Source organism: Vulpes lagopus, chromosome 5 (genome assembly GCF_018345385.1).
Source record: "Vulpes lagopus strain Blue_001 chromosome 5, ASM1834538v1, whole genome shotgun sequence".
Classification (NCBI taxonomy): domain Eukaryota; kingdom Metazoa; phylum Chordata; class Mammalia; order Carnivora; family Canidae; genus Vulpes; species Vulpes lagopus.
The window spans coordinates 10,966,841-10,987,130 of NC_054828.1; the positions used below are offsets into that span (position 1 = coordinate 10,966,841).

The 20,290-nt window shown below is 59.7% G+C and overlaps 1 protein-coding gene across 1 annotated transcript in view; it reads left to right on the forward strand.

Moving 5' to 3' along the window:
* Window positions 1-5,104: 5,104 nt before the first annotated feature.
* The window catches only part of ELFN2 (extracellular leucine rich repeat and fibronectin type III domain containing 2), a 50,915-nt gene continuing 35,729 nt past the window's right edge, over window positions 5,105-20,290 (forward strand). The window contains exons 1-2 of the mRNA XM_041754381.1: window positions 5,105-5,153; window positions 14,258-14,413. The gene's annotated coding sequence lies outside the window, so the exon portion shown is untranslated. The remainder of the gene's footprint in view (window positions 5,154-14,257; window positions 14,414-20,290) is intronic.

Below are 20,290 nucleotides of genomic sequence, written 5' to 3' on the forward strand. Positions count from 1 at the left end.
CAGATGACTAATATGATAAGCATGTAGATTTTCCTAAAGGAAGCAGGGAAGGGAAGGGGTTTAGGGAGGATGAAGTGGGGAGGGGGATTATACTGCACACTCCACAGCAAAATGACTTAAGAATCCCTTTGGGAAGTGTGTGTGTTCTCCAAAGTCCATTCTCTGGGGGCTTCCCTGCATCCCTCCTTCCTCCTGACCAGCCCCAAATCCTCTCATCCTATTAGGCCTGGGAATTTTCCCTGCCTTCAACTTTGCATACTGTGACCTGTTATGGTGCCAGCAAAACAAAACACTCCCATGTAAAGGACCCCCCCCGCCCTTCCCCAGAAGCTCGGTCTCCATGTCATCATATTCCCCTGGGATGGCTCTGTGGTGGGCAAGGTGCAGAGGTCTGGGGGTGGGGAAGCTTCAGATTTTCCCTTCTGGGGGGTCCTGCATCTCATCACTGGTTCTTGTCTCTTGTGATTGTAGCCTTAATTCCGGCAGCAGAGGCACAGCAGAAAAAGCTGATTTTTGGTTTGGATCCAAAACAGGAATGTGACACCTCATACACACTCTGGTATCTGTATGTTTCACTAAAAGCATCTTAACCTAATCTTCTTAATCAACTGCCACGTAGTTGGCAGAAATCAAAATGTCACGTAGACCAAGTGAAAAACAATTCATCTAAGTACAAAGGGTAGATCTCACGGTTCGCTTTAGACAGCGCGGGGAGCTGTTAGCATTCCTGGGTTCCTCTGGAACTTACTGCTCCACTCTCTAAGCCCTGCAGAAAGGAAGAGCTTCTGGAAAAATGTCCCTGTGGCCATGTGGCCAGGGCAGTGGGCTCACCTGGGTGTGATCCACGTCTGGTCAACTCAGGGGAAAGGGGTGCTCGTGGGTGGGCTCTTAGAGGCAGCTCACCAGCACCACTGGGAGATTCCAGAACGCATGGGATCTGGGATTCAGGACAGGGGTCCAGGCAGCTGGAAGTACCTGCCTGTCATCTGGCATGAAGGCTTCTGGGATGGTTCTGCTTCGGTGGTTTTTCCTGTCCACACATCATTCCACCTACGAGGGCTCAACGAGCCCAGCAGGGGCGGGGGTGGGGGTGGGTGGGCAGGCATTCTGATTCGCGTTCCACCAAGACAGCATACGCACGCACACACATACACACACGTAGGTGGGGAGAGAGGCGATTGTAGTGTTGGTGGGAAGGGAGATAGATGCTGGGTGCCCAGAACAAAAGCCCCCTAATGTCCACTTCAGTGACTTATTAATGAGAATAATGGATCAAAAGCGCTCTGCACAGTGTCTGGTCCTGAGTCAGCCACCATATCCAGTAGCTGCTATGATGGAGGTGATGGGTGAGGAGTAAGTTGGGGGAGGACACATGTGAGGATGAATAATAGTACTGCTGTCATTCAGACCTACACAGAGTGTGGCAGGAACCAGTGGAGGAAGAAGTAACTTGGCCAGCTCAGCTTAGGGGTGCTCAGGGGAGGCTTCACAGAGGAGGTGGCCTTTGAGCAGTACCTGATGAAAGACTGGAAGTGAACAGGTGGAGAGGGAATATGGGAGGAGGAAAGGCATCCAGGCTGAGGGAATAGCAGCGTCAAAAGCACAAATGGTATGGAGATTATAAGATGAGGATTTCATGGCATGTTCTGGAAAGGGCAGGTCTTGGTGTTGCTGGGACCCAGAGCATGTGTGGGGTGATACGAGAAGATGCTGGGGTGGGGGGTAAGTAAAGGCCCCACTGCAAAGGGCCTGATCTGGGCAGGTTAAGGAGTTTGGGTTTTATTTCGTGGCAGAGAGGACATACTACTCGTCTCCGTGTCTGCACCGAAGGCAGACATCACCAGTGGGTCATGACACTTTCTGCAGAGGGAGCACCCAGGCAGCTGCTGCCAATCCCATGGCGTTGTCATGAGAAATGAAACACACCGCATTGCTGCATGGGAACTCTTGGAGGGTGATGATGAGGTGACAGCGCAGGTGTCCACGTGAAAGATGGCAAGACCTGATCTAGGACAGTGACGACGGGGATGGACATATTGCTGCCCACGTTTGTCTCAACCTTACCTGTCCATCTAGAGAGATTCTAGACAGTCTCCTTATCACCCCTGCTCCCTGGTCCGGCCGGGATGCTGAGGGTGCTGTGTGTGTGTGTTTGTGTGTGTGTGTGTGCTCCCTATGGGCCTCTATTTTAGTGAGGGTGCTGCTGTCTTTCTGGACCCTCACTATCCGACATGATAGTCACTAGCCTCCTACAGCTGTTTAAATCTAAATTAATAAAACAAAAATTAAAATTCAGCTCCTGCTCAACCACACTAGCCACAATTTCGAGCACTCAACAGCCATATGTGCTTAGTGACTACTGTGCTGGACAGTGCAGATAGAACATTTCCACCACCACATCTCTAGTTCTCTCTCTCTCAAATAAGTAAGTAAATAAATCTTAAAAAAAAAAAAAAAAGAAAGAAAGAAAGAAAGGAAGGGTGCCTCAGTGGTTCAGTTGGTTGAGCATCCCACTCTTGATTTCGGCTCAGGTCATGATCTCAGGGTCATGGGATCGAGCTACTACGTAGGGCTCCACGCTCAGTTGGGAGTCTGCTTGTCCCTCTCCCTCTGCTCCTCCCTGCACTCCTCCCTCCCATTGCACGTGCGCTCTCTCTCATATAAATAAACAAATAATCTTTAAAAAACTAGAACACTTCCACCATCACAGAAAATTCTATTGGACAGTACTGGTCTAGAGAAAGCCCAATGAAGTGTCCTGATGGTGTGGGCCACCATGGGGGGGGGGGGGCAGACCAACTCTATCTCCTATTTAGTGGCAGTGACTAAGTTAAGAGTTTGAAAGTCTTTCCAGCCCATGTCGGCCTAGGAAGGGCAGTCTCCAGGAAGAGAGTCTCACTTAGAACATTTTAGAGCTGAAGTCACCCCAGAGCTAAGTCAGCTAGATCTGGGGGTCCCAGGTGGGAAGGCAGCGCTCACGGGGCAAGCACAGCGTGGTGATGAGGACAGGGCTGCTTTGGCTACTCTCATTTCACCAAAGGGAAACCAGGCTCAGAGAGGGGTGCGACCTGCCCCTCGGCAGATGGCTGGGAGAGTCACGCAGCAGAACCAGAAGAGGCTGTTTGGCTGCCCGCTGCCCGGTGTTCCTTGAGATCCCGGCTGGGTTTCTGGGGCCGGAGCGCGTTAGGCGGGCCTCATCCCCTAGGAGGGTCTGCACGCTGGAGCCACGGTCACTGGGTGACCAGGGGGAGCTCTGTGCAGTGGGGCACTCCATCCGCCAGAGGGCGCAGGGGCCGCTGTGTCGCCTCCTGAGGTGGACGAGGCGGTGGGGTGTGTGTGGGGGGGGAGATTCTTCTCGCCAGGACTTGGCGGGGGAGGGGAGGACCGGGCTTCACGCCCAGCTCTGTGCGGGGGGGTGGGGGTGGGGGGACGTCCTGGAAGCCCTTGCCCTCTAGGAGCGCTCAGTTCAGAGGGCAGGGACGGCATAGTGACTCGTAGGATCTGCAGTGAGGGGCCTTGAAGGGTGGGTAGGAGTGCGCTGAGCAGCCTGCAGTGCTGCTGGGGAGGGCAGAGGTGCAACGCTCTGTTGTCTGTCTCCTTGGGGAGATAAAGGTGGCCTGCGTCCCAGCTCTTCTCCGCCCTCCCGATCCCATCCTGGACCTGCTTTCCTGTTCTCAGTTAACAGGAGGGAGGAATTTCTGAACAGACGGTCTTGCCGCTCCAGTGGTACCCGGCTCTGTGGAGTTCCCTGCACACACACACCTGGCTGTTTCACGCCTCTGTGCCTTTGCACAGGCTGTTCCCACAGCCTGATACACCCCTCTCCACCTTCTCCAGCTGACCACCTCCTACTCATCCATCAGAGATTCAGCTCGGGCAGGGGCTCCGGGGAGTCGCTGCCGTTCCTGGCCTGGACGGGACGCTCCTGCCGCCCTCCTGCAGCGCGGACCTCAGGTCTGCTGAGCACCACCTGAGGACGGGCCCTGGCGCATGCGCCCCATAGAAGTGATGGAGACACAGAGGACCTGCTCCAGGCGGGGCTTCAGCGTGTGGGTTCGCGGGTCCTGGGAGCCCAGAGAAGGCGCCTGTTTCTTCGGGTCTGACGGGCACAAGCCGAATCTCCCCACGAGGTGCTCGTGCGCCCAGGTGCCGGCGTACAGGGCCCGATGCCAGAACTTTCTGCATCTCCTACCTCCTCCCCCTAGCTTCTCCCCTTTCGCGGGTGGCCCAGGTGTGTGGGGGCATCGGCCGGGGAGGGGCCAGGGCCTAAGAAGTCTGCAGGGGTCGGGGGCCAAGGGCAGGGAGCCGCGGCCCCGAGCCCCCGCGCAAGGGTAGAGATCTGAAGTCTAAGGCTGTCTCTGCGGCCACGCTCGCTGCGTGACCTTGGGCGAGTCATTCCTCTCCGGGAGCCTCAGTTGGCTCGCCCGTCAAATGGGAACGCAGCGGCCGCGCTTGGCGGGTCGCCCGCGGTGGAGCGCGGAGCTCGAGCTCGAGCTCGCCCCGCCCGCGGCGGCCGGGACGAGGTGAGGAGGGGTCCAGCCGCCCAGGGGAGTCGGGGGGCCGCGGGCGTCCCCGGGCGGGCGCTGGGGGGCGCTGCGCACCGGGCGGCTCGCCCCGCGGCAAGTTTGCCTCCAGCTGTTGAATGCGCCCGCGACGGCGGCGGCGGGACCGGAGCCCGCGGGGTGAGCGGGGCGGGGGCCGGGCGGGGCCGGGGCTCGGCGGTCCCCGCGGCCGCCGCCGCCGCCTCCCCGGGCGCTGCAGCTGCGGCGTTGGAGCCGGGCGCGGCCCCCGCCCCGCGGCCGCGGGTCTGCGTGCGCGCGTGTCTGTGGAAGGATCGGGCCGGGAGAGCGCGGGCGGGGTCTGCTGCGGCCGCGCCTGCGGACGGACGGACGGACGGACGGACAGACCGGCGGCCGCGGCCCTGACGCACGCTGCGCTCCCACCCCGGCGGCGGCCCGGCGAGGCGGGGGCGGGGGTCTGCGCGCACACGCGGGCTCGCGGACACACACGCACACGCGGGCCACGCCGCGCACACCCGCACCCGCGCCGCGCCGCGCCGCGCTCACACTCACTCGCACTCACACCCGCGCAGGCCCCGCAGCCGCCGCCGCCTCCGGAAGCGGCGCTCGGCCCGGACCCCGGCCGGGCTGGAGGTGAGTGGCTGCTCCGGCCCGAGCGCCCGCGGCGGCCGCGGCGGTGGGAGTGAGCGCTGGGACCGGGGGCAGCCCTCTCCGCGGGGGGTGGGGCCAGGGGGCCACGGCGGGGGGCGGAGGATGAGGATGAGGATGGGGCCAGGAACGCCGCCCGCGGGGCTCCCGGGTCTGGGGACCACCGCGAGCCCCCGGGCCCCGCGGAGCGTGCTGGTGGCGGTGGGCGGAGGCGGGCGGAGGACGCGGAGGACGGCGGTGAGGTGAGCATTTTCGGGGGGTGGTGCAGAGGCTGGAGGGTGGACGGCTGCACCGGCAGAGCCACAGCGCACCTCTCAGCCCCCATCCTTGCGAATCGGGGCCCTCGCCCCCCTCTCTCACGGGGTGCTGCCGGCCGAGGAATTCGTCTTCGCAGCCGGTGAGGGGGGTTTGATGGCTGCTGCTCCAGGGGGGAGGGGGCAGGGTGGGGCTTTACCCCCTTTACCCGCAGGAGGGCGATGGGTTTGGTAAGGGCCAGATCCAGATCCGGGGAGTGGGGTCCCCTGGGTGGGTGGGGACCCTTGCAAAGGCTTTGCCCCCTTCTCCGTGGTGCTGGTGCGGGGCAAGCAGGGAGGCAGCCCTGGGAAGCGGCGGAGACCGGCATAGACTGCAGCTCTGGCAGGGCCAGGGCCACTGCCGGGCTGCGTGTGTGTTTGCATGTGTGGACTCCAGCAACTGGCAAAAGCTGGGGGGCAGGGGGGTGGGCGTGTTAGCTGGTGGGGCGCTATGTGCACGTGGGGAGGGATGTGTGTGCCCTGTGTGTGCACACAGGGCTGTGTGCAGGGTGGACACACACACACACACATACACACACACTGTCTGTGGCCCAGCAGGATTTCCTTGGAATGTCTGGAGGGGACAGAGCTGGTTACGTGTGTATGTGTGTGCACTCGGGAGGCGTGTGTCCAGGACAGAAGCAGCCACAGAGTGTCAGGCATGCCCAAGGAGAGAGATCAGAAGGGGATGGTGGCGCTGGCCCTCGGCTTAGCCTCGGAGGAACATCAGGCTTAGTACTTGAGGGCACTTTCTGTAGCGCTGCGCCCCTTCCCTCTGAACTCTTCCTACCCCAGTGGCTGCCTCTGGGGGACACTGCCTGGGTCCCCTTGCCGAGACACAGGTGTTGGGCTGGACTGTGTGTGCGCGCGTCCGGTCTGCGGCTGTTGCCGTCATCAGGCCAGGCTGTCGGAGGAGGAGGAGAGAGGCTGGGGTGGGGGGGTGGGGGGAGGAGGGGGTGCTGGCAACACCTGGAGGAATGTGGTAGAAGGCGCGCCAGTCCCGACTGCCTGATTTAGTGATTTAGTCATTGAGGGACATTTTCATACAGGGAGCTGCATCGTGGGGGTGGGGCTGGGAGGATTTGCCTGTGTACATGTGTGTCCATGGCTCACACACCTGTTCCCGTGGTCTGTCGGGCACCTGTGGGACGTGTTGTGTCTAGGCCATCAGCAGGGCACGTGGGCCTGCTCATGTGTGTAAACGTGTGTCCTATGGGGAACGCACACACATGCGCATGCACGCGCAGGCCCTGCCTGTAAACGCCTGTCCGGAGTGAGCTGTGCCCCTGGAGCTGTGTACGTGGGTGGGGACTTCTGGGCCATCTGCCGCTGGGCAGCATGAAAGAGGAGTAATTGCAGGGGAGGGGGTCTCAGGGGGAAGTGTGCGTAACATCAGCATCGGCCTGTGGGTGTGACGTCAGTGAGAACCTCTGGGTGTGACATCAGCTCCAGGCTGCCAGTGACGTCACTAGGACGGCAGTGATAAGGGGTCACCCCCAGCAGCCTCAGGGTGTGATGTCAGTGTGTGTGTGGGGGGGTGCGGCCGAGTCTGGTTATGTCCCCTATGTGTGAGCGGTGAGATGGGGAGGAGGATGGAGCCTCTGAGTGAGGGGTCCCTCTCCAGATGCCCCAAGTGGATGTGGAGCCCCTTTCCTGCAGGCATCCTGCCTTAATAGGGCATCTTCTCTGCCCTCCACATTTCATATGGGGTGCCTTTCCTCCTCCCCCTGGCAGTCCCTATTCACCAGTTCCAGCTAGGTCATGGAGATTTGTGTTAGCCAGTGAGAGTGTGTGTGTAAATGTGTGTGACAGCACAGCCAGGGAGACAGGGCCTCGAGAGTTCCAGTCCTATGTTGTACTCTGTGTTTTGTGACTTTGGCATTCTTGTCGCCTCTCTGGGTCTCAGTTTGTCATCTGAACCTGGGGCAGGGGTGGTTGGAAAGGTGAGGGGTGTCCCAGGAGACAACGGGCCTTTGGGGTGCTGGGTGCCTGGCCCACAGTGGGGGCTCAGTCCACCACGGCCCCCGGCCTCCCGTCCCCCAGCTCAGAGTCCAACTTTGTAAAGAACTTCTCTTTCCCTCCTCGGATCCCCAGAGCCGTCCTGTGGGGCTGGCAGGCAGGCTGCCATCACGCGGACACTTGACAGATGAGCAAACTGAGGTCTGAAGGGTAAAGTAAGCTGTCTGTTGATTCATTCCTTAGTGAGAACTTGCCCCCATCTGCCTTCTCCAGCTTGGCGGGTGCGGGGAGACACTCTGGATTGGCAGGTCCCTTCCTGCAGGGCACTTTCATTTTTTTTTTTAATGGAAGGACAGAGAGCTCTGTGCAGTGGGGGTGGGGAGTGCCCAAGGCCCAGGGGTCACTGGTGACTGCAGAGGCTGCTGAGACTCCCAGTCCAGTCTGGTTCATTCTCCCACTCGACAAGGTTCAGGGACAGGCAGGGTGATAGAAATGGGTGCTTCTGGCTGCTGAGCCTTCTCCAGTGCGTTGTATGCCCGCTCCCCAGTGTGGCTTCCTCATCCCCTGAAGCCTGCGGGATGTCTGCTTGGGAAGCAGAACCAGTTCAGTGACACCTCCACCACTGAGCAGCGAGCAGCGAGCAGCGAGCAGCGAGCAGCAGTGTGTGACACGGGGGTCAGCCGCTCTCTCCTCTGTCTGTGAGGTGGCAGCGGCTGCTGTCTTGCAGGCTCAGTGAGCGAGTGTGAAAGTGTGGCATCCACGCGCAGGGCTGGGAGGTACCCATCATGGTTACCCTCACCCAGTCCAGCTTCAGTGCCCTTGGGTCCAGGTCTGTGCCCCCCACCCCACCCCCAAGTCTGCGGTGGCACCCTGGGCCATGCAGAGCAGAAAGCCAGGAGGCAGGATTGCCTGGAAGCTGAGGCTCCCTAACCAGTAGTCCAGAAGGTTAACTCAATCCTCTGCCTCCCGCTGCTCAGTCCAGTCCCCTATTAAATTCACCTTCTTGTGGCTCAATTAGCACCTGGGGCAGAGTCACTGCCATTATTACTTATTACCAGGAGGCCCCTAGTCCCGGTGGGGTGGGTGGGGTGACTGGGGGTTGGAATAATAGAGCCCCTCCCCCTCTGCTCTGCAAACAGTCCCCAGGGAGGTCCCAGCGAGGCTCTGAGGGCTAGGGAGCCACCTGGGCAAGCCGAGGCTGCATGGTGCCGCTGGCAGCAATAATTACAGTGACGATAATAATCATGATATTAGCTAATACTCATTGAGCCTGAGAGCCAGGCCCGGGATGAAGCTCTTTGTAAGTGTTTAATCCTGCAGAACCTTCTGCAGCACAGCTATTCTTACTCCCCATTTCCCACACAAGAAACAGAGAGGTTACAGACCAGCTTAGGGCCACACAGCAGTGGAGCCAGGACTGGAAGTCCCATATCAGCACCGTGAATCGATGAACTCCTTTGCCAGGGGACCTTTCCATCTCAGGGTGTTCCTCACTGAGGGACCCCTCTGGGCCTTGCCTTGCTCATCTATCAGCAGGAGAAGCAGTGGGTGTGGCAGTGGCTGCAGGGACAGAGAGGCGGGGAGCCTCAGGCCTGTCCCAAGCTCCTCTGTGCCCCTCCCCCACCAGGTGACCTGTGACATCCCTGTTGACAGCAGCACATTCTCTTGTGCATCCCTGTGGCACCGAGCACAGCACCGGCACACAGTGGGTCCTCTGTAGGCAGAGGACCTGGGTGATGGAAGGGATGCTGCTCCCAGATCAGTATCTTCCCCAGGCTTCAAGGCTGTCTCAGCTGTGGTCCCCCCCTGGGCCACTCGGCCATATCCTCCTTCTGTCTCACTCTCGGAAAGAGTAGGGCCCCAGGGTCCAAATTCTGCCTCTTTTTAACTGTGCGTGTCTTGGGAGAGTAAGTTTTCTTCCAGAAGCCCTGCTTCCTCAATATAGAGTAGGGATAATGATGCCTGGTTCCTAACTTTTCCAGTGTGGTTACATAAGAGAATGTCAAGTGTGGAGCATTGTGTCTGGCACATAGTAGGTGTCAATTAGATGAGTTCCCTCCCCCTTCCCATCTGTCTCCCTTATTCATGCCTGGTTCTCTGGAGTGGGTCCTGGGCTGTGTGTGTGTATGTGTGTGTATGTATGTATCCCTCCCTCTGCTTCCAGCTTCTGTGTTCACCCCCTAAAATACATAGAAACTGTTTCCAGAGCCAGGCTGGGGGGCCCCACAGATGTGTGAGAAGGGGCTGGGAGCTTCCCCAGTTGGAACATGCAGAGGGGCTGGGAGGGGGCAGGGCATGTGTGTCTGTGTGCACCTGTGCGTGTATGTGACTGTATAGGTGTGCAAGTGTGTGTGTGTGTGTGTGACTGTGTGTGTACCTGCACATCGGGTCTCCACCTCTCCCTGGGGAAGGTGGGGAGCAGTTCTGAAGGGCTGCCTGACCCGTCTGCTCTGGGCCCAGTCCCCAGACTCGGGCCTGACTCAGTTTCCCTCCTTGGCCCATGTTTGTCCTCCTTGAAATTCTCCGTGGATGGTGGAGAGACGCAGGCAGTGGGGTTGGCAGCCCACCTGCCTTGGTTCTTGTGCTTCTCATTACCTGGGAGGAGGGGGTTCATGGTTCTGCTTGTTTAGCATTTCCTGTCTGTCTCCTACGAGTACGGCAGCTCCACACAGGCATGGACCGGTAGGCCCTCAAAATTTACTTGCAGAAGTTCTTCTTATTTACATGCTATTGAGGATGGACTGACTGGTGCATTTCGCATTCAGTACACACACACACACACACACACACACACACACACAAACGTGTGTGCACGAGCATATCTCATCCAGGGATAAAACCACTGGGTCTGGGGCTCAGGCAGGAACTCACAGAGAGGAGTTCCTGCCTTGGAAGAGAGATGGGACATGTGGAACATCTGCCAAGCGCCCTGCGTGAGGCCTGCACACAGTAGGGCTTGGGTGACAAGGGGTTCTTGGTTGTCTGTGACCCCACCTCGAGGGGGCTGGCCCTACAGGTTGCGGGTCAGGTGCTGAGCCAGCCTGGTAAGCTGGGCAGGAGAGGCTGGGAACTACTTCTGCTCAGGGTTCGGCAGGATTCCCGTGACAGTGCACCTGCTGTGAGCCAGGCATGGGACACAACACTGTCCATTATCTTGTTTAATTTTGGCTGGAGGACAGTGACAGAGGTCCAGCCGGACTCTGGGTGGGGGCAAGCCAGGTGAGAGACCACCATGTGAGCCAAGGTCTGGAGGTCGGAAAGCCCGGAGTGGATTTTGGGAAAATGAGTCTGGCGTGTAGTTGAGGGATCAGTCACATAGGACGTAAACTTTGGGCCAAGAAAGTGAGTGTTAGCCTTTCTGTCAGGGGGCAGGCAAGGGGGTGGGCACCAGAGTCTCTTGTGTGTTTGTTAAAAATGCAGATTCTTGGGCCTCAGCTGCTGAGGTTTTAATTCAGTAAGGTTGACGTGTGCCCCCGGGAACCTGCATTTTCAATGCATTTCCAGAATATTAATTCACCCACGTTTGCTGGTTGGAGGGCAGCCGAGGAGGCTGCATCTTCTGGATCTTCCCACATAGGTGGGGAGGCAGCAAACCACCTGCATTTTTCAGAGGAGCCTGGGCTCACAGAAGTGCGGTCCCTTGTCTGCGGCGAGGCCAGGCCTCTACTGACTAGTTGTCTCCACGGTCACCGACTGCAGTTCTAAGCTTGCTCAGTGGGCCCTCTTTATTTTTATTTTTTAAAGATTTTATTTATTTATTTATTCATGAGAGACACAGAGAGAGAGAGAGAGGCAGAGGGAGAAGCAGGCTCCACGCAGGGAGCCCGATGCGGGACTTGATCCTGAGCCCAAGGCAGACGCTCAACCACTGAGCCATCCAGGCGCCCCTAGTGGCCCTTTTTAAAGCCCCAGAACGACCCTCTGCATATTCCTGTTGTATAGACAGACGAAGGAGCAAGAAGAGTTGGTGGGCACAGGTTCAAGCCTGCACAGCTGGTAAAGACCTGAAGTGCGGTGGGGATGAAGTGACACAGGAGAGGGCCTGCCTGGCATCTTGGACAGACCGTGCCCTCCCTCTCTCTTCCTTTGGTGCCAGAGCGCAGGTGGAGGTGAGGCTGGAGTTGTGCATGTGATCAGAGGCCAGAGGCTGCCAGGCGGTGGAGGTGGGAGTGGAGAAGCCAGAAGAGGATGGAGAGCCTAGAAGGCCTCCTGGAGGCGGCAGTGCAGAGTTGCTTAGCTGGGGCCTGAGGGCTGTCATCCCGTGGGTGCTCTGGCCCAGGCGGGTCTGGGGGTGTGTCCATCCCTAGTGCCAGTCTGAGGCCCGTCCCGGGCAGCCCCAGGGTGCACCTGCACAGCCCTCGCAGGGCACATGCATGATGGCGGGGTGGGCGGGGGTGCACACGGAGCCCCAGTACCCCCCTCCCGCCAGCTCGGTGGCCTGCTGCCCGCCAGTTTCTGCCTTACTTCCCTGTGCTTGGAATTTGCAACCGAATCCCTTGCCGCTCTCAGCCAATTTCACGGCCTCTGGGCTCAGCTCGGTGCACAGATCGTAAACCCGAGGTGCAGGGCAGGGGCTGGCAGGCGGCAGGCCGCGGGGCGTGCCTGGGAAGGGGGCGGAGGGGCGACCCGAAAGGCCTGCGACTTGTTGGTGAGGGGGTGTGTGTGTGTCAGGTGGGTGTGGATGGGCTGGGGGCGCCCCTGAGAACTGCCCTGGGATAGTGGCCCTGCACCTGTGGGGGGGTGGGGGGCCCTGCGTCTGCAGGGGGTGGGGGGTGGGTTAGGGAGTGGTTCCTGGTGTGTGGGGGCACAGTGTATGGGGCTGTGTCGAGGCCCCTGTGCCTGTGGGCATGTTTGAGTGTGTATGGTGAAGCCTGTGTGTGTTGGGGGCCGTCCAGGGTGAGTGGGCTCCAGTGCATTTCCATGGGTGTGTGGACAGGTGTCTGTGCAGTGGCCCTGGGCGTGTGAGTCTGTGTGTCCAGGGGGTGCCCCTGTATCGGGGTTCTGTGGGCAGCTGTGTACAGTGCATCTGCATCCATGTGCACACGTATGTCGGAGGGAATGTGAAATTCTGGTTTGTTGTTTGCTGCCTGGGGGTCCTGTGGGTGCTGGTGTGTGTGTGAGGGTATAGTGTGTGTGTGGGGGCTCAGAGTCAAGTGTGGGGGGAGGTACCCCTGGGGACCTGGGCCCCGGAGCCCTCTCCAGGAGCCAGCTGGTCGGTCCTCGTTCTGTGCCTGTGAGTGGGGCCCGTGCGTGTGCCTCTGTTCTGAGGCGGCCAGCTGCCAGCTACGTGTGTTTATGAATGGCGGTGTGGAGGGGGCCAAGGTGTGAGCCCCTGCCTGTGCAGCAGGGCTGGGATTGCCATCTGGGCTGGTGGGGGGTGGGGGCCACACAGAGGAGGGGCCTCTGGGGGAAGAGGATGAGTGTATGCATGTGCACTTGTGCACCCAGATGGAGGAAGGTTGGGTGGAGGCACGTCTGTCTGGAAGTCTGTGTGTCTGTTCAGGTGGAAGTCAGGCAGGTATGTTACCCTTAGGGCATGTGAGTCTACGCGGCAGCCCTGCAGCTGGCAGGACGCAGGCTGTGGGCACGCTGGGGGGCGGGGTGCAGGCCGGAGCATCAGTGAGAGATGATAGGCTAGGACAGGTGCTCATTCCCTGGCGCTGTAGGATTAGGTGGGGTCGGTGTTGGGGTGGCCATTGGGAGGTGGTGTGGTTGCCGTGTGAGGAGGGAGGGGCTGTGTATGTGAGCACCTGGCGACAGGCTGTGGGAGGGTGTGGGGGCCACCCCACCTGGGTCTGCTGAGTGGGGTGTCTGGCTGGACTTGGGAGCACCCCTGCAGGGTGCTAGGACCATGGGCTAGGCTGGGTGGGGTGGTAGGAATGGGGTCCCTTCAGCTCCCAGAGAATCTCCCTATCCGTGGGCTGCCCCTCTCCCGGGAACCTGGAGGCCTTGAAAGAAGTCCTGTGGCCCCTTCCCTCCCCTCACTCCCGAACCTGTGGGGGAGGATGGGGACCCAGACTTCTATCTCTTCTCCATCATCTTTCTGTAGCCAGCCTCCCTCTTCCCCTCCGGCCAGCCTCCATCTCCCCCATCTCCCAGCCTCCCTCCCCCCAGCCTCCATCTCCCCATCTCCCAGACTCCACCCCCCAGCCTCCCTCTTCTCCATCTTCCAACCTCATCTCCCCCATCTCCCAGACTCCATCCCCCTAGCATCCATCTCCCTATCTCCAGGTCTCCATCCCCCCATCTCCCAGCCTCCATCTCCCTGCCTCCCGCTCCCCATCTTTCTGCCTCCATCTCCTTGCCTCCCTACCTCTATCTCCCAGACTCCCTCTCCCCCATCTTCCTACCTCCATCTCTCCACCTCCATCTTCTCTATCTCCCAGCCTCCATCTCTTCACCTCCATCTCCCAGCCTCAATCTCCCCCACCTTCCTGCCTCCATCTCTTCTGTCTCCCAGCCTCCACCTCCCCTGTCTCCCAGCCTCCATCTCTCCACCTCCCAGCCTCCACCTCCCCTGTCTCCCAGCCTCCATCTCTCCACCTCCCAGCCTCCATCTCTCCACCTCCCTGCCTCCGTCTGCCCCATCTCTCTCCATCTCTGCCTCCATCTCCCTCCATCCCTCCCCTCTCTCTGCCTCCTCCCTCTCTCTCACACTGATATTCATTTGTGGTATATTCGGTTGCCATGGGAAACCTAAGAAAGAAGTGAGTGTACCCTTCAAGACTTCAGCATTCTCCCTCCTCCCTCCCTCCTGCTGCCCCCTCCCCCTCCTTCTCTCCTCCTCTCCTCTCCCTCCCTCCCTCCCTCCCCTCTCTCCCCCTCGCTTCCTCGCAGAAGGAGAAGACCTGGGTGAGAAGCTGCTGCCGCCTGAGCCAGACCGGGACTGAGACCCCGTTGCTCCTGCTGCCGCCGCCAGCGCGGAGCCTCCCTGAGACCAGGCCAGGGATAGACCTCGTGGGCCGGAGGGCCCCCCTTAGCCTGCAGACATCGGTAAGGACAGGGTCCTTCTGACTGTGCGCGACTGTGTGGCTGTGTGAGCCCGGCTCACATGACCTGGCCTGGGACCTGTGCTGGAGCGTGGCCTGCCCGGCTCCCCTGGGTCCCTTCCTGCCTTGCCCTGTCCGCCCCTGGCTGTGGGCGCCCACCGGCTCCTCCCGGGCATCCCTTCCCCGGGCTGTGAGGCAGCTGGCAGGGCGGCGGGCCTTTCCAGGAGCTGGGACAGGCCCCCCGTGGTGGGTGGGAGGAGGCCCAATCCTGCCCTAAGCCTGCCTGTGCCCCAGCAGGGCCGGGGCACCTGCACACGGCCTGGGGCAGGGGTCGGCTTCCAGGTGGTCTCCTTTCCTCCCTCGGGCGGTGGGGGGGCTTTCATGTGTTGGGGGCCAGCCTGAGGGGCTGGGAGCACAGACAGGCAGGTCAGAATCGATACCGGGTCTGATCCAGCGTCTGGAATTTCTTGGGGGAGCCGTCAGGCAGCTGGAGGCCGCGGGCTTGCAGGCGGGCGGGCGGGAGCGGCTCTGTCTAGGTCTAGGCTGGGGCTGGTGGCTGCCCCGAGAGGAGAGGCTGTCACTGTCACCGTGGCTGTGTTGGTGGTGGCCACGTGGAGGGAGCTGTGGTCCGGGCGGGTGCTGAGTGACGGTGGTTGCCTTGGCGAGGGAGCCGCCTCTGTGGCATTGTGGTCTCCATGGAGAGAGGAGGAGACGAGGGAGGAGGCTGGCTGTCTGGGCCTGGGTGTTGGTGGTTGCTAAGGAGAGGGAGATGCCGTCTCCAGGGCGCGGTGGTCCCCACGTGGAGGGGCTGTGGCTGCCGAGGTGTTGACGGCCCTGGGGAAGGGCTGGTGGTGGGTGCCCTAGCGGTGCCCTGCAGGGAGAGAGTGGGGGGGTTGGTGGGGGTGAGGCAGGGAGGGGAGGGGCTGCGGCGTGGACTTGGGGTGGACTTGGGGTTGCCGGCCAGGGGTTAAGTGGGGTCCCTGGGGAGCAAGGCATACTGGGTGGGGCTGAGCTGTGCCTGTCCCTTCCATGCTCATCCTGTCTGTCCCTGGGGCCAGACTGGGGACCCTGCTACTGTACAGGGCCCTCCCAAGACCCCGTCTTGCCTCTTCTTCCCTCTCACTTCCGTACCAGGCTCCCCACCTCTGCCTCCTGGAGCCTGGAGCCTCTTGGGGTCTTTGAGTCTACAAGTCCCCCATCTGGATGCTTGTTCTCTCCTTGGCCCCAAGTGACTTTGCCCCCTGCCCTCAGGCTTGCTCTGCCCCGGGATACCCGGCTTTGACACCTGCCTTTGAGACGGGGGAGGTACCTTGCCCACAGTCACACAGCAGGCATGCACTGGGGCTGGGATTGGACCCCTGAGCCCCTGCCTCCCCAGATGTCTAGCTCCCCAGTCCTGACTCCTCCCTGGGAAGCCTGCCCCTCTGTGACCACCCACTGAGAGTTATCTCTGTCTTCCCTGGGGGGGGGGGCTAGGTACTTTGCCTAAGCAAACAGTTCACTTAAAAAATTCCAGTAGGAAGCAGCATGGAACAGCAGAGTCCTGGGTTTGAATCCTGACTCGGGTACTTACAGCTGTTACGGTCCTGTGCCTCAGTTTCCCAGGCTGTAAAATGCAGGTGATGCACATGCATCGGGGGCTTGCTGGCACTCGGGATAATGTGTGTGATGGTCCCGGTGTGGCTCCCGGCACGTAGTAGACTCTCCATAGGTGTCAGCCACCACCACCCTCATAATTACTTTGAAAAATGATTTTTTGACTTGCCTGGGGGAGGACAGAGGTGACTTCTCACTGGTGATCTGCCTTGCTGCTCCCTTCCTGTTGACCCTTGAGCCCCAGAGGAAGTGACCTGATGGTAGGAAGCAAGGCTGGAGAGAAGGGCCTCCTGACAGTCATGCAGCACCTTGGGTGCTGAGCCAGTATAGAACCAGGTGTGCCGGTTGGACACTCCCTGGCTGCTTGCTCCAGGGGCCTGCAGGAGCACCTCACTCGGAGGGCTCCTGGCTTCCTTCGCAGGGTCTGAGCATCCTGAGCCTGCTCGGCCAACCCCGGCCTGGGTGCAATGTGCCTGGCAAGTGGCTGGTGGTGTCCTGGGAGAGTTGGACTCAGGGCCAGCCCTTCCCACTACCAGGGGACAGGCCAGATGATGGAAGGAAAAGAATGCCCAAAGGGGGACTTTGAGGATATTTGATTTGGAGGGTGAGTGACAGCACGACTCTTTTTCTGAGTTCAGACCTGAGTTCAGAGCCTCTGCTGCTCTCCAGGTGGGCGGCCCCGGGCCGGGTTCTTCTCTTTCAGGGCCTCAGTTTTTGTATTTGTATGTTGGATGCGATGAGACTCCACTTGACTCTGCCCATGTGAGCACAGGGTCTGCCGCCTGGGAGGGGCTTCCTGGAGCAGCAGCTGCTCTTTTGAACCCATGAGCCCTTCCCTACCTTGCCAATGACCTGCAGGAAGCTGGGCGGGGGTGGGGGGGTGGGGGGGTGAGTGGGGGTAGGTGCGGGGGTAGAGGGGGCTGTTGGCCCCAGATGGCAGAAGGGGGCCAGCGAGGCCCAGACCTCTGTTCATCTCAAGAGACTTTCTGACAGCATGGTCTCGGGGTAACCTGGGGGAGAGGGAGTGAGTGTGTGAGTGCTCTGGGACTCGTGAGGCCCCAGGAGGCCGGCAGGACACAGGGTTTGGGATTATGAGACCCTGGTTCCCATCTTCAGGTTACCGTTTATGGGTTGTGGGGTCTGGGGAGCCTCAGCTTCCCCGCCTGCAAAATGGGAGGAATAAAAATGAATTGGGGGTGAGTGGAGCAGACAGGCTTCCCTGGAATCTGCACAGCATCCCATTTTCCAGAGGGGGAAGGCAGGGCGCAAGGAGCTCCCAAGGCGCGTTTATAGCAGTTAACACCACCAGCTGCTCTTTCTGGAGCTTGGGGGGGGGGGGGCTGGGCACTTCCCCCAGGCTCCGAGTCTCCCTGAATTCCTCGGCCTTCACACTAGCTGTTCCTTCTGCAAGAGCGGCTGTTCCTCCTGTGCTCACTGCTGCTTGCAGGGCTGGTTGCAGGGCTGGTTACAGGGCTGTCCCCAGTTCCCCAGGGAGACCCTTTTTGACCGCTCTATTTGTGGCTCTGGGTCTCTTCCTTCTCTGTGTTTCCTTTAGCCCCTAGCATAAGCTGATGCCATTTTTATTTTTATTTTTATTTTTGCTTATTTATCATCTGCCTTGCCACCACTGCCACGTGTCACCTCATGAAGGCAGGAGGTTTTCCTGTCATGTACCCTGCTCTATCCCAAATGCCTCGAAGGGGGCCTGGCCCATAGTAGGTGTTCAATAAATACGTGGTGGGTAACCCTACCGGCCACCCTGGAACGCCAGTCTTGTTGTTCCCATTTATCCCACAAGGAAAGTGAGGCCCGGGAGGCCTGGTAAAGTGGCCGTTGCTACACAGCAGAAAGTGGGTGGCTTCTGAGCCCCAACTGGGCTGACTCTGGGTTCAGTGCTTTTTCTGCTGTGCTTCGCTACCTTGCTGGGGACGTGGGGAGGCTCCGGCCGTAAGGAAGAGCTTTCTGTAGCAGCCTGAATTGTCAGAAGCGATCAGTTCAGCTGCTGCTCACTAGCTGTGTGCCCTTAGGCCCATTACTTAACCACTCTGTGTTCTCAGTTTACTTGTTTGTAAAATGGAGATGATATCCTGGCTTATCTAGATAGGCTTTTGGGAGGCAGTGGGCTTTGAGCTTCGATTTGCAGGCTTGACTCCAAGGCCCTCTCCTCAGGGTAGAAAAACAGCCACTGCTGAATCACCCCAGTGCTGGGAGGCCCCGCTGCTCATTCCTGAGGGATGCACTTCTCACTTCTGAATAGGAGACATTTCAAGCGCTTGGAAAGGGCCGTCTTCTGCCCTGCCAGCCTGTGCTCTCCCCTCTGCCTGTGCCACCCCCTAAAAAGAGAAAAATCAAAGAAAGAAGGAGCCTCGTTTTCCTTTGAGCACTGGCCATGTGCCGGGGGCCTTCCTGTCTGTCCCCCTCCGCAGTCGCATCAGCCCGGGTGGAAAGGGGTTGTTGTGCCCATTTTACAGATGACCTGACTCAGGTTGGGGGAGATTCTCCATAGGGCACAGAGCAGGGATTTGGACCTGGGCTCAGAGGCTCCTGCTGGCATTGTGTCGGGCCAGGGCAGGCATGATGAGGGTGTCTGGGGTGGGCCTGCTCTGATGTTACCCAGGGAGTGGGCTGTTGATTGTAGCCCCACCAGGACATAGCTGAGAGAGCCCTGGCCCTGATTTTGGAGGCTGGGCCTTAAGAGAGGCTGTGGCCCAGACAGCCTGCTCCTCGCAGCCTGGCTCCCCCCGCCCCGCCCCCTGGCCCCCTGCTGGCAGCGACATTAGCCCCGGGAATAGATCTGGCCTTGTGTGCAGTCCCAGTGGCTTACTCAAGACCCCATTTGTTTGGGGAGGAGAAAGTGGGGTCTGTGGTGCCCAACAGAGGTGGGATTCATGGCCAGGGCCCGGGGGAGGGGAGGAGGCTGCCTGGTACGGGCCAGGCCTGGAGGACTGCCAGGAGGGAGAGAGAGAGGAGGAGGGGTCCTGCTTGTGCCATGGGTGCCGAGTGTTCTCTGGGTGGGCGGCTGTGTGGGTGGGCGTCCCACCCTCGGTACTTCCTAGTCTGAAGGAAGGAGAGTGTAGTGGCCCTGTCCTCAGGGAGTCCCTCGTCATAGTGAGAAGAAAGTCTCTGCCATCAGTATCCTGGTCTGAGGGAGGCGTAGCCCTGACTTCAGGGAGTCCCCTGTCTCCCAGGAGCCCAGGTCTGAGGGCAGAGGCTCAGTCGGCTTCGGGAGTGTGGGAACAAGGAACAGTCCCTCTGCGTGGAGGCTCCCTGAGTTCTGGGAAGACTTCCTGGAAGAAAGTCCCTAAAGATCAGGAAGGGGTTAGATTTTGGGCAGGGGCTCTGGGAGGGCATCTTCTGTGGTTGGGAAGCAAGGCGCTGTGGGTTGCACCCTGACCCTGAGTGGTCCTGTGCACCCGATGAAGCTCTCTGTTTACTCATCCGTGAAATGGGGACATTGCCTGCGGAGGGTGCTGGGCTCCTGCAGGGGATGGAGAGAGGAGTGTTTACACACAGCAGGCCCAGAGGGCTACTGGGGCTGCATGGTTGGTAAGGCCTGAGGCATTCTAGAAGTTGCTAAAAATCCCAAATGCCTTTCCTTCAGGAAAGGCACAGCTCAGCCAACCTAGCTTCAGTGTTTATAAACACAGGAGGGAGGGCAGACTGTGCTGATCTGTGAGGTAAAGCCAAGGGCCGTAGCTCTCCTTCCTGCCTCTGACTTGCTGTGTGACCCTGGCTAATCCCACACCCTCTCTGGGCCTCAGGCTGAGACCCAGCTCCTCATCTTGAGGATATTAGCTGAGGTCAGGGGAGACACAGACCGTCCCCTCCCCACCCAGGGCTGCACTTTAAGGATGGAGGTGGGAGCTGGCTGGGGATCCCGAGTGTCGAGCATCCTGGGAAGAGGCAGGCCGTGGAGAGGTTGGCAGCGGAGAGCAGGTGACTCAAATGATGGCACCTTGGAGTCCTTGAGTTAAGCAGGGACTCGAAGGAGGCCCGTCTTGCCTCTGTCTGACACTCCTGGGTATCGGCTTGGTGTCACTGGGTCAGAGCAGAGAAACTCCCAGGGCTGGAACATGGGGTGACACAGGGGTCAGGCATGTGGGCCCAGGCCTGGATCCAACCCCAGATTCTACTCTGAGTGGCCACACTTCTGTAAAATGGGAATAAAAATAGTACCTTCCTCCTAGGATTGATCCTATAAAGTGCCCTGCTCCTGGCATATATACAGAGAGTGCTCAATACATGCTCACTTTGTTGTTGGGGTTCCTGGGGGCAGGAGCAGGTA